This window comes from Dermacentor andersoni, chromosome 3 (genome assembly GCF_023375885.2).
Source record: "Dermacentor andersoni chromosome 3, qqDerAnde1_hic_scaffold, whole genome shotgun sequence".
NCBI lineage: Eukaryota > Metazoa > Arthropoda > Arachnida > Ixodida > Ixodidae > Dermacentor > Dermacentor andersoni.
Genome location: NC_092816.1, coordinates 67,879,237 through 67,891,902, shown reverse-complemented (window position 1 = coordinate 67,891,902; position 12,666 = coordinate 67,879,237). Strand labels below are relative to the sequence as shown.

General features: G+C 51.0%; 1 protein-coding gene across 4 annotated transcripts in view; it reads left to right on the top strand.

Annotated features, from left to right (window-relative positions):
- The window catches only part of tay (tay bridge), a 412,490-nt gene that overhangs the window by 188,283 nt on the left and 211,541 nt on the right, over positions 1-12,666 (top strand). The window contains exon 1 of one of the 4 annotated variants that reach the window (XM_055062307.2): positions 5,934-6,014. The exons of the other annotated variants lie outside the window; for them this stretch is intronic. The gene's annotated coding sequence lies outside the window, so the exon portion shown is untranslated. Of the gene's footprint in view, positions 1-5,933; positions 6,015-12,666 lie in introns of those variants that run through there. 4 annotated transcript variants of the gene reach the window in all.

Here is a 12,666-nt window from a genome sequence, read left to right as displayed (position 1 = left end):
AGGCCGGCAGGCGTGGAAAACCGGGCGGTGTCGCGGCGTCGGTTTATTTTGCGAGCCTCTGTATACGCTTCCCCGTCTCGCTTCCGTTCTCGGCGGCGACGTTCTTCGCGCTCCTCGTCGACGCGTCTAGGAATTCGCGGCAGCCTCGTGCCTGCACGGCTGCGGCGGCGGCTCTGTTTTTTGGCTTGCCGTTGCCTCCTTTTTCACCGTCACCGCAGACGCCGCATGTGCTAGTCGACGTCGCCGCTATTGCCTGCGCACATCCCTCCCCATCTTTGTTTTCTGCCCCCCCCCCCCTCCCTCTCCCCCTGTCGCTCTCGCCTGCAGGCGCCGGCTAATTTGGTCCCTGGAACCGTTAAACGGGCGGCCTGGCGCTCGTCAGCGTTATGTCCGCAGGAGCTACCCCCATGCGAGCCGCGTAGAAGCGCCGCGCTTTTATATTGGTCGTCAAGCGTAGTCCGTTCAGCGCGACGGAGCAGCAGCGACAAAATGTCACGCGTCAGATGCTTCTCAGTGGCGCGTTCTTTGACATGGCGTTTACTGCCCCGTCGAGTGTGTCATCTTTTCGGCTGTCCACCGCATCTCCCTTGCAGTAGAGACACGCGACACAGAGCAGCACGCGTGCGAGATACGGGGTTTAAGCATGTCGCGTGCGTACAGTCGACCGCAGAAGTTTACGGGACACGGGTTCTGGACAAGTGTGAACTTCTGCGCTGTTACGCCGAAATTCGGCTTTTCCTGGCAAATAGTGTGTCCCGCAAACATTTGTGGCCGACTGCATACGTATGATCATTCATGCAATACTGGTACAGTACTAGGGCGCTGTTCTAGACCTTGTCAAATTTCGCCTTTATTCGAGTTCGCCACCTCGTCAACTCTGATTGCTGAAGAGCGCAGCTGATTGGCCCAAATTACCGCCATTACCAAATTTGAAAGTATGGCGAAAATCGATGATGTCCTGAATAGTACCCCCGGAGACTTACAAACGTGAGCAGATGCCCCGATAGCGCCGTCTTGGGATTTGAAGCCTAATTGAGGAGCGTGCGCACACACACGCACGCAAACGCAGTCATGCGAAGACTGAGCCACTAGTGCAGTGGCTGTGCGTTCTAGTTAGCTGTTGAGTTAACGCATCGCCGGCAGAGAGAGAGAGAGAGAGAGAGAGAGAGAGAGAGAGAGAGAGAGAGAGAGAGAGATACGGCGAGGTTAACCAGAGATTATCTCCGGTTTACTACCCTGTTTCGGGGAGGGGCAAGGCGATGCGGTAGGTGAGAGAGAGAAAAATAATGAAAAAATAAGGAAAGAAAACACGCACACACACGCGCGCGCGCGCGTGTGTGTGTTTGTATATAAACAGTTACAGAACTGTTTCTGGGGGCACTGTCAGGCGGCCTGCGAAGACGTTCCTAGTTTTACACAGTATCACTGTCACACCCTAAGTCACACAGTGTACAGTCACAATTTGTCACAAAGTTCCGTGTCTTTTAAATAACGCAGCAGCGCCTTCATAGCAGCTCCCGCTGATGTTCGCGTAGGCCAGTTTCCAAGGATGTTGTTTTCCGTCATTGGGCGCTTGTCCAGTTGGTCTAGGGTGGCTGAGACGGCTACTCTTTGCGGGTTGAACCGAGGACACTCACAAAGTAGGTGCGCGATTACTTAGTTGCACCCGCAGAAGTCACATAATGGGCTGTTGGACATTCCGATAAGAAAGGAGTACGCATTCGAAAATGCTACTCCAAGCTGTAGACGAACTAGAAGGGTGCAATTACGTCGTGGAAGGTCGGGCGGAATACTGAGCTTTAAATTACGGTCAAGGCTATGAAGGCGGGCACTTGTGAATTCGGATGAATTCTATTGAGCTATTGTTAGGTCACGCGCAAGCGCGGAAAGATTTTTCGCTGTGTCGCCTCTCTAAAGAGGAATGGCAACGCAGTTGATGCCGTCATGAGCAGATCGGCCAGCTGCGTCCGCTCGATCATTACCACGTATGCCACAGTGACTGGACAACCACTGATATATCATGTCCTTCGTCAACTATGGGATGTTGGACTTCTCTGATCTCTGCGACGAGCTGCTCATGTGATCCATAGCGCAGTGCTGAGAGTACACTCTGTAGGACTGCCTTGGAATCACAGAAGATTGACCGTGCATGGGGTGGTTCCTCCTGAATGGAATGAAGAGCCGCACGCAGGGCTACCGGTTCAGCAACTGTCGTTGATGATACATGTGACGTTTTCAGCTGTATTTTAACGGATCTTGTTGGTATCACCGCAGCGGCAGCTGAACTTGCATGTGTGACTGAGCCATCGATGTAAATGTGTACGCGGCCACTGTGCACCTCATATAAAAGTCCTAATGTGGCCTGCTTCAGGGCAAACGACGGCATGTTAGCTTTCTTCGTGATTCCTGGGAGGGTGAGGCGTATTTCAGGTTTGTGCAGGCAGCATAAAGCTGAGGATGGTCTTGCTGCAGTTAGATGGCAACGAGGTACGATTGGCAACAATTGTACGACTGAAAGTTGTGTGTGGCCTTTCTGCAGGTAAAGCTGCAAGATGGTGAGAAGGTAGTCGGGCAACGTGCCGAATATACGCCTTGAGAGTGAGAGCGTCGGTTGCCAAGCACGTTTGTAGTGGGTGATCTCGAGCCATGACAATCGTTGCCGATGTAGACGCCCACCTCGGAAGACCGAGACACCTCCTTAGGGCTTGAACTTGTAGCCCCTGGAGTACACACAGGTTTCCTTGCAGATGTTACCAAGCACAGGGAGGCTGTATCTTGCGAAACCTAGGAACAAGGCGTTATAAAGCTGCAGCATTGACTTCACCGATGTGCCCCATGACTTTCCGCCGAGAAATTTGAGATGTATTATCACTAACCTCTTCTTTAGGTATGAAACGTGCGGACTTCATGATAGGTCGCGGTCGATAATTACCCCTAAAAACGGTGTTTCGGTGCGTTTGCAATTGCTTGCCAATTGACAGAGTAATGCCTCATTGCCTTGCAAGTGAATGTAACAAAGCAGCATTTCTCAGTAGACAGCTTTAAGTTCTTTTTTCGCAAGTAAAGTGATGGTAACGTATGTGCCTCTTGTAGTCTTGCTCGCCCGCAGAATTATCATTAGTTTATAGTGGCTGTTTTTCTTTCCTCCAATGCGAACGTCTACCAACGCAACCCAATGATACCAGTCCCCGCCTTCTTGCTTTTTTGCAGCTTAAGCCGCGTGACAAAATCTAGTGCATGTAATGACCTTGGGGTGGAAAACAGTTGCGTGGTTCTAATTTCAATGGGAATTGTGCTTTTGTAAATGTCAAAGTGCTTGTCTTTCTTTTTTTAGGAAATTGCGATCTTCACTGGTATCAAATAAAAGCTACTGCGATGTAACATAATCATTTAAATTAAGCGGAGTGAGGTGCTTGACTTTCTGTAAGGAAACTCGAATCGGCGGCCTACAAGCGCCGGTGCAAAAGAAAACTTGGGTCGTCGGGTGGGGCGTGTGCAGGGATTTAAACCTCCTTAGGCGTGTGTCGGGTGTGACAGCTTATGTGGAAGGCTTGTTCAACGTGAGGCGCTACGCGCCACTTTCTCTTAGCGGACCTGAATGGCGAGTTGTAACGGGATATCGGAATAAGGAATCTTGCGAGAGCTCGCCGACTGGGAGTGTGCGTATACTGCAGTGTTTTTCCCAGAACAGCCTTGCTAATGAATGACTGATGTATATAGCGTTGAAAGGTGGAAGCAACGAGCGAATTCCTCGTACAATCGGTTTGCATCACCGTCGCAATTCCCGGAGGAGAGCGCATTCATGACGCGAGGTTGTCCGAGAGAGCCATGCGTAAGTGGGAGGAAAACTGCACCGTCAGTTGCGTAAGCGCGTGTCGGAAACGTTCTTAACGGCCCCGGAACGGGCTCCAAGTTCATTATCTCGGAATGGGGCTTGTTTTACTGTCTTCTGTAGCTCACTCGTTTGTTTTCTCTCCCTTCGTTTCTTTGTTGTCTGCTTACTTTCCTCCGGTAATTCGCGCTTCACGCCCCGTTTCCGCCTAGCGATGTTCTTTCTCACTAGCCTGCTGCGAGTTTCACACAGAAGGAGCGTTCACTTTAATGACGCTGCGAGTGATTACAACAAACGGGAGCGCGCAGGCGTTTCGCGGAACGGTATGCGTAATGTTTGAGGTGGTTCCTTCACGTGCTCTTTAGAGTTAGTTGGTCACTTTCTTTCGGAGGGGTGTTTGTTTTTCGGAACGCAATTATGCGGTTCCTACGAAGCTGTTTCGTTTACATGGCCAGAAAATCGTGTTCCTTCTGTACGCGTGGGCCGGCGCGCGCGAGCGGGTTTCATTTTATTGTGCCGTTTTGTTCCTTAGCAAATTTCGAGGCTGAGTAGAAGGGCTGCCCAAACGCTTCTCGAGTTGCACGTTTTAATGGGACGGACTGCGTGGTGCACTTGAATACTTTGTGCAGCACTGCAACAATTTCTGTGGTAACAACTTCTCTCCTTCGCCCTCCGTCTTCGTTCACCCATGCGCTTCCCGTTCTTGTCCTCCTGTAGCGTGCTATATGTCAGTCTGGCCGACGCTTCCCCTGTTTACCACAGCGAAGTCTCTCTGTGCGCTGTTAAAAGGAAGCAGTCGCAGAATGTAACATTTCAGAAATAACTAAAATTACTCTTTTGCAATCACACTGCGAATGCAGAGGGTGCCTCGGAACGAAATTCCACTGAGAGGTATGTTTGTCCGAGGGATGTATCTTGAATTAATTATGGTACTACTACTACTAGCAGCAACAAGAAAAAGGCTACTTACGTGATTAGTGACATTCTAATTTTATGGGTTATGGTTAGGGCTTTAGTTTAGTATGATGGGCTAACTACCGTGGCTTCCGAGCCAGACGGCCGTGAGCATGCGTGCATGGCCTCACATGTGGGATGAGAACCATGTGACGAATGGACATTCTATCTATAGGGTGTGCCAACTAACGTTAACCAGGCTGGCAGACGAAAAAAATAAATAAAATGAATAACTACACTGTGGATAGCGTAGTTCATTAATTACATCTTGCACCGTGCTTTTAAATATATTTTTTCTTTGACCACCTTCGTTAACTTTAGCTGGGATACGCGGTAGATGTGGTCATGTCCTTCTCGTGTTCCTGTACAAATTATTAACACGTCTTTCCTTTTCCCGCCCTTTTGTTATAACCAGGTTAATGCTCGCATTTAAGAGTACGGCATTCTTTGTGTTGCATTAAGACAGACGCACACGGTGGAGAAAACGCAAGGTTTCCCAGCGCCGTCTGACAGCGGTGCTTTTCAACTCCCAAGATTTTCCCAACAGAAACCAACCACAGCGCCGCTGCTGTCGCTTCGATGTTTCGGTTTCGCAACGCGCCCGCCCCGTTTGCACCGTCGTGCACCGAGTGGCGCCAGCGTCGCACCTGCGAGTTCCCGTCCGGTGGCGGCGCATCGCGGTCGATCGACGAACCACGCGCTGTCGCGCCGGGTTCTCGTTCCGAGCCAGGGCGCAGCAGCTCGCGGCTGGGCCGTCTTGCAGCAGACGCGGCGCGCCTTCCCCGGACTAGGCCTTTTCCACTCCCGCATTCGTCGCAGTCGTCCTGTTCGTGGCGAAGCCGTCCTCCTTCGTGGTGTCTTCTCTGCAGTGTTCTCTCCGTATACGGATTACCACTGCGGAGTGCGTTACGTGCGGCGGTCGCTGCTGCAACTTCGTCCGCCGTGTGCCGTGCGTGGGTTCGTGTGATCATCGCGTATACGAGCCTCTGTGCCCTCTCTGGAGCGTTTGTTTCGGGAGAGGGCACCGAACCAGTGCGTGCGTGAGGGTGTGTGCTTCCCGCCGAGACGTGAGGGGCCATCATCCTTCCCTCCCCCTTCTCGCTGCGAAGATAAAAAGAAAAAGAAGAGGGAGACGATGCGGATGTAGGAATTGGGCGGCGAGCCAGCCAGCCCTTGTGGATTATTGATCACGCCCGGCGCTGCCGCGCTCGTCGGTGGCCGCCAACGGGTGAGTTGTGCGGGCCGCCGCCGCAGCCACTGCTGCTGCTGCTGCTTCTTCCTCGGGCGAGGGGCGATCCGTGTCGGCTCGTGCGATGGATGGGTTTGGGAAAGAGCCACTGAGCCGCGTGTTTCCTGCCTGCCCCGCTGGGGGCTCGATTATCGAGCAGGCTGAGACCGCTATGACCGTTTCTCGCGGTCGTGCTGGTTAAACGAGCCGGAATGCGCTGAAAAGCGTTGGCATTGAAGTCCAGAACACGAGGAAGAGTAACGCATTCACACGTCACGATAGAAACTAGATCGAACGGTTGTGACGGAGCCGCTTTTCTAGCGCTGCGTAATAGTAGCAAAATTCTTCGCAAGTCGAGTGTTGACGTGGTCTTTTGTGATTGTCCGCATTGTACACCTCGCAGGGTAACGGATGCCAGAGTGATTCCTGGAAGCGGTTTCTCTTAAGAGTCGGTGCACTGTTGAAGGCTGTTGCACATAAGACTCAGTCGAGTACTAGCAGTTGTTTTCACCGAAGGATACTCGAACTTTCCTGAAGTGGCATAAATGCTAAGCTCTTGATATGATTGTGCGACTGTGCTCAGACTTCGCATCCTTTGCCAGTGAGCTCACCGCTTCACCGTAACCGATATGCAAAGGTTCTTTCCAACTTTCACGTTCCTCTTCTGCTAGCGCTGCTAACCGCTGAGCTTAGTGTATCCACATGCATCACTATGAAAACCAAATCCGTCCCCCCGAACGTCAGCGTTACTGCGCTTATGCTTTCGTGATTGCTTTATTGAGGCTTATCGTCCTAAGATTATTGAAGCTGTCCAAAAGGCAATATGATTATGGGGTTTTACGTGCCGAAACCACGATCTGATTATGAATCACGGCGCAGTGGGGTCCGGAAATTTTGACGACCTGTGGTTCTTTAACGTGCGCCTAAATCTAAGCACACTGGTGTTTTCGCCTTTCCCCCGCATCGAAATGCGGCCGCCATGGCCGGGATTCTATCCCGCGACCTCGCGCTCGGCAGTCTTTCCAAAAGGCAGCTATCGCTTGGCGTGAAGAGTGCAAATGCTGGAGTTCGAGGGACCTATTCTCGGACAATCACTTCGAACATCCCCTTCGCCTAACGTAGTGCTTAACCAGCCCACAAGGGCGCACTGAAAGTGATATTGCCGTAAGCAGCGAAGTCAGTGACGGAGCGTGAAATTGAGCTAGCCGTACGCTTTAGAAAGTACGAACACGAATACCTGCTGGGGACCGCAGGGACAGACAAGCGTGTTGCGGTTACATCTCACGAGTGTTCACTGCGCCGACGGCTCCACTACCGCGCAAACAGAAGAAATCATTTTCCACTCGCGCTACGCCCGACCCATCTGTCAGGCACCCGTGAGAAACCGGAGTCTGGGTGTACGCGTAGTACGTAGCGCTTGTTATAAGTGCTTGCTGACTCTTCGGCAAGCGGCACCGTTAACGGTTTGCGCCGTCCCCGTTGGCCTGACCGCTCGCTAGAGGACGCGGTCCCCAGCCAGGCTTAGCGCCTCCCACGCCGTAGCTCTCGTGTCGCCAGTCCATCACCGGCACTGCGACAGCTGTCACGGGGGGTACGCGACTCGAGATTCTCGCCGTGCCCAGTGCCACCGCGAACGATGCCAGCTCGGGCTTTGCACGGCCCTGACTCGGGAGCTAGTACTCCACCGCGATTTGGCACGGGGCGCGCGGCCAGTCTAAACTCGTACGTGACGCATGTATGTCTTGTTGCAAGATTAGCAGTCAGCTGGCAAGCCTCGTCGTCTTAGGTTTCCGCCCTTCTGCCCGGCGCACTTTCAGGCAGCCGCGTTTATTTGCGCTGTTGTTGACAAAGGTGTCATTGTCTCGTCCACTTCCGGAGTTAATGAGGGAAGGGGGCACGCGCTGCTGATTGAACGGGTTGCGAGACGTAGTGTAAAAGATGGAGCAGACGCTTTGTGATCTAAATTGAGCGTAAACAGAATTAGCGTCGGGCCGAATGGCGACGGAACGCGGCCTTTCCATAGCTTTACTGTATTATTAAAGGCTGCGCAGTATCCATACGAAACCTCAGAACCAGACGACACGAGCACTTATGTTCTTTGCTCCTCTGTAGTCCTCGTTCTTTTTTATTTTGGCGCTGTACAAATTAACATAAACACTGAGCCCGCTATAGCACAAGCTTTTGTTTTGTCGGTGTTCTTGGGGTTGGCATAGCCTTTCTGCGGCCTAATTTATTCTTAGTGACACAGGCCTTGCGAGACTCTATAACTAAGATTTGTTACCCTGTGGGCGGTTGTACTGCGTATGAATGTTTTTCTTGTGTCGATCTTTTTATTTGGAGCAGATATATACAGCATGCGTATAGCCAAAGAAACACTTCAATAATTCATTTAAACGGACAGTAAAGAGCGATACCAAATCGGTATTTAGGCGGATGAAGTACTCTTTGAACACTATTTCCGTTACTTTCGCAGCAATGTAGGTTAGTTTCTGGAAGGTAAAATGAAGACAAAGCTTCCAGTTCTTGAATTTCGAGTCGAAACCCCGTCGCCTTAGTCCTTGAGTTCTGGCGTGTTGCGCTCGGCTGCCGGTCGTTGTTGTCCGTGACGTCAGTGTGATGTCACGGATTAGGAAGCATTTTGTCGTATTGTGTGGCCCAGTAGAAGTTCTCGAAAATTTCGAAGTTCAGTATTTGGTTCGTTTAGGCTGCTAGAATGTAGTCTGTTCTTATCGATAAACGAATCGCTAGGCTTCAAGCAGACGCTGTATCTGTGACGTCACGCTGCATGCACTGGTGCGGGACCTTCGAGGCGGCGCCGCTATGCCAGTCGTTCGTTCCTGCGCCTTTTTTTGCCTTACCGAGCCTCTTATTAAGCCAAGGAGGGCTCTTTTCGTTTAATTTATTTAGTTATTGCGAAAGGGTAATTTACCGATAGAGCTGAAATCGTTTTTGCTCTTTAGTCTCTCTCTTTCTGCGCTGGTTGTCAGCCATGCAGTCGTCTTCGCATGTAGCATAACGTCAGGACCTGGAGGTTGTCCACGCAATCCTTGCCCTTTTCGGTTCGCAAGGCCACCTTTTGGTTACGCACGTTTGCTTTCTTATACCGCGCTCGCGAGACGTTTCACAGAGCGGCAGTGACCCAGCGGCGTGTACGCACACATACACATACACACGCACACTTCCGTTCGGGGCGTGCTTTTCTTCGCAGTCGGCTGTGCTTCAGTGCGTCCGCCGCCGGCTGCGTCTTTCGTCTTCGTTGTCCCGACGACGTTGACGCGCGCGCGCGTGTGTGTACCTCACGCGCGAATGGGTTTTGTCGCGCTTTGTTGCGCGTCGCCGGGTTTCCGTTGGGTTCCATGCCGCGGGCTCTGCAGCGTGACGACGCCGTGGGTGCAGGTGTCGCGCCGCGTTGCGTGCGCACGCGTGCGCGGCTTGTTTGCGACCACGTCGCGTTGCTTAGCTCGGTCGAGTCTTGGGGTTAACGCTGTTCCTAACTGTTGTGAGTTCACCGCGCATGCGCTTTATCTTCCTTGTCCTTGTACCGACACCTCGCGTGGTGGACGTTGCGGTCGGTGGCACGCGAGCTGGGAATTGAAGCCGCAGGCCACCCGCCGCGGTGGCTTTGGCGTTGCGCTGCTAAGCCCGCGGGCGGCGGTGTCGAATCCCGGCTGCGGCAGCCGCATTTCGATGGCCACGAAATGCGAGAACGTCCGTGTACCGTGCATCGGGTAAAAGTAACCAAGGTGGTCAAAATTAATCCGCAGTCCCTCACTACGGCGCGCCTCGCAATCGTATCGTTGTTTTTGGCTCTCAGAATCCTAGAATTTAATTTGAAGACCTCCAGCTGTGCCGTTGCTTCACTGGTGAGGCTGTGGCACATCAGTGTCGATATCAGTCCATTGTGTCCGCAAAAGAGGTCAACCACGGACTTCTGGCACGTAGAAGGATGACATCCAGCGAGTGTCTGTTGTGGAGGCGCCCAGGGACAAAGGTCAGAAGATAGAGAGAGAAAACACTTATTTCAACCATCGAGGTCGTTGCTCTTGAGGTCGAGTGGGTGGTGCCCTCATTCTAGGATTCCACTGGCCATGGCTGCCCGACGAACTTGCTGGAAGAGCGCTTCTTGATCCACCAGGGTGACGCTGGTTAGCTGTACCTCCCATGCACCGCTCAAATGACTTGCTTGGCGTCTTTAAAGGGGCGCTGGAGAAAGGGGCGAAGTGGAGAAAGGCATTTCAAGTGAAAATAAGCTATTTCAGAAATACTTTGCCGCAAAAAGTACGAGTAATAGAGCAACAAGGCCGGAAGAGAGAAAGGGCTCAGAGGTGCACGCCGAGATACGGACAAACTAGCGAATAGACCACGTGAGAAGTTAATTATGGACGATTAGTTCCGCAGACCACTTAAGCAACTTCTTCGGAAGAAGTACATTGCGCCATTACTTAATCATAATATGTCGTACGGGAAACCGTGCGATTAAAAGAAAAGGTGAAAGTTGGAAGAAACACTTTTTAATAAACTTTAATACGATGATGGAGTAGGCCTCGAAACGCCAGACCTGGCGTCATCGGCATAATGGTGACGTTAAGACGCATGAGTGAAATTTGATGACTTTCTGAAACGATGAGGGTATAGCTCTGACGCCGTTGCTCATATAAAAGTAAACAAGTTCGCTGCGAGCGTTAATTCTTCTGGCTTCGCTTGTGTATGGCAGCCGTAGGGGGGGAGGGGGAAGGGTCTCAGGTAGGGCAATGTAGGATGACCTCATGAACCATCCGCTTCGAGGGTACCGAAACTGGTTCGCGGATACGAGTATTATGATAACTTGTCTAAGGCGGTGCGACGTTTGTCAGTGTTTCCTTCCTCCCAGTTTATGTGGAAGAAAGAAACAAGTGGGAACGTCGTGTGTCAGTATTCCTTTTGACTGTGCCTTAGTGTTTACCGTGGCGTATGCTGTTTACCGTGACGTATGCGCAGGCTTTGGCGTATGTAGGATCTCGCAGTAGTGCCACGTGTTGTGCTTGCCACTAAGAAGAAGACCGGTTGTGATGCTTCGCTCCTTCATAAATATCCTTCTTGTGCTCTCCTACAAGCAAGTTGCACACTCCGTCAACGCGAAGTGCAGTGCAAGCGCTGGATGCTCTTAATCCAGTGTTTTGCAAGTCTCGAGTAAGCCCCCATGGCTCACCCGCGGTCTGCTATCGCGCAACGACCACTAGCCCTTGGGCCATCCCAGATGCCTTCAACGCACATCACCACCTATATACGCGGCTTGAACCTTGGTGTCAAGGCGCATTCCTGCGCGCACAGTGATCATTCCCTTCCTATTTCTATTCCCCCTTTGCCTTATCCCCGATGTAGGTTAGCAAACCGGGCACGCGTCTGGTTGACTTCCCTGCCTTGCCTCTATTTGTTTTCTCTTTTTCTTGTTGGTATGGCCTGGAGAGCATTTTAACGCCGGCAGATGAATAAAGAAATGTTGCGTCCTTGGGTCCCTCTTCCCCTTTTCTGAGGACGCTGAAATGCTTTTCCACGTAGGATCTCGTCTCATCTGTCTCAGTTTGTTACTTACTTATACCCCGGGACCTTTTCAAGAAAAAAACAAAAAACAAAGGAAGCACACACGATTCGAGAGTTAGTTAGGCGTGATTGATTCGTGCCTTTAACCTGTTCCACGCTCTTCGAGTTCAAGCACAGTTGACGAACGTAAGCGACTAAAAAGTCAAATATTAGTAAGCGACTGAAAGGCCAAATACTAGATTAGCATCTCATTTCGCCCACAGCAGCTTATGTATCGCGCTGTACGCGGATGTGTCACAAGAGGAACGAAAAGTAAAAGGTTCAAGTTAAAAGTGTGCAACGAAATGTACGTGGAGAAAGTGAAGGCACTGAAACGATTGAAGCGAGTTAGTACTTTTTGTGCCTTTCTTTCGTGCACGTTTCATTGCGCCGTTTTTACTTGAAGCTGCGATGCACCAACTGAGCCGATACAACGTTTTATTGTAGAAGGCGGGAGCGAAGCTAGTTTTTTTTTTTAAGCTACACCTAATGTAGAAAGAAAAATCCGTTGTAGCAGATAGCACAATTCTAACCCTTGAACTAAATTACTCGTTTATGCGGAGATTAGTTCCACAAGAAATCATATGCGTAATTCAATAATTACAAATCACTAATTAAGTTCTTACAATGTAATTGAGAGCACATGCCCGTCTACGAATTGTAGCTAGGGACTCTCCAAGGCAAATAATCTCGGAACGTATTAAGAGTGAATGAATGTTGAGAATTATGAGGATGGCACCGGTTTCGAGAAAAGCGTCATCAGTTGCGGTAAAAGTACATTGTTCCAGCTACATTATTCATGAGAACGCTGTTTTGTGGATTGAAGCACAAAAGTAACTGGAACACCAACGCTTTTCATCGGACATCTTCGAAGTTTTCGCCGTCTCGAGAATTCGTTTCCAATGGATGCGCCTTGCGAACCCGCCGGCGATAATTCGTAAATGGCAATATGTGCCGCAAAGTGATTAATTAGTTATAAAGTGCATGCTAGTTATTCAATTTCACTTCGGTTTCAATTGACTTTGCGCGCCATATGTATCCAAGCATGCGAACAATCGGCGTCGTGCCGCCGCGTCTGTTTCTACCGTGCGAA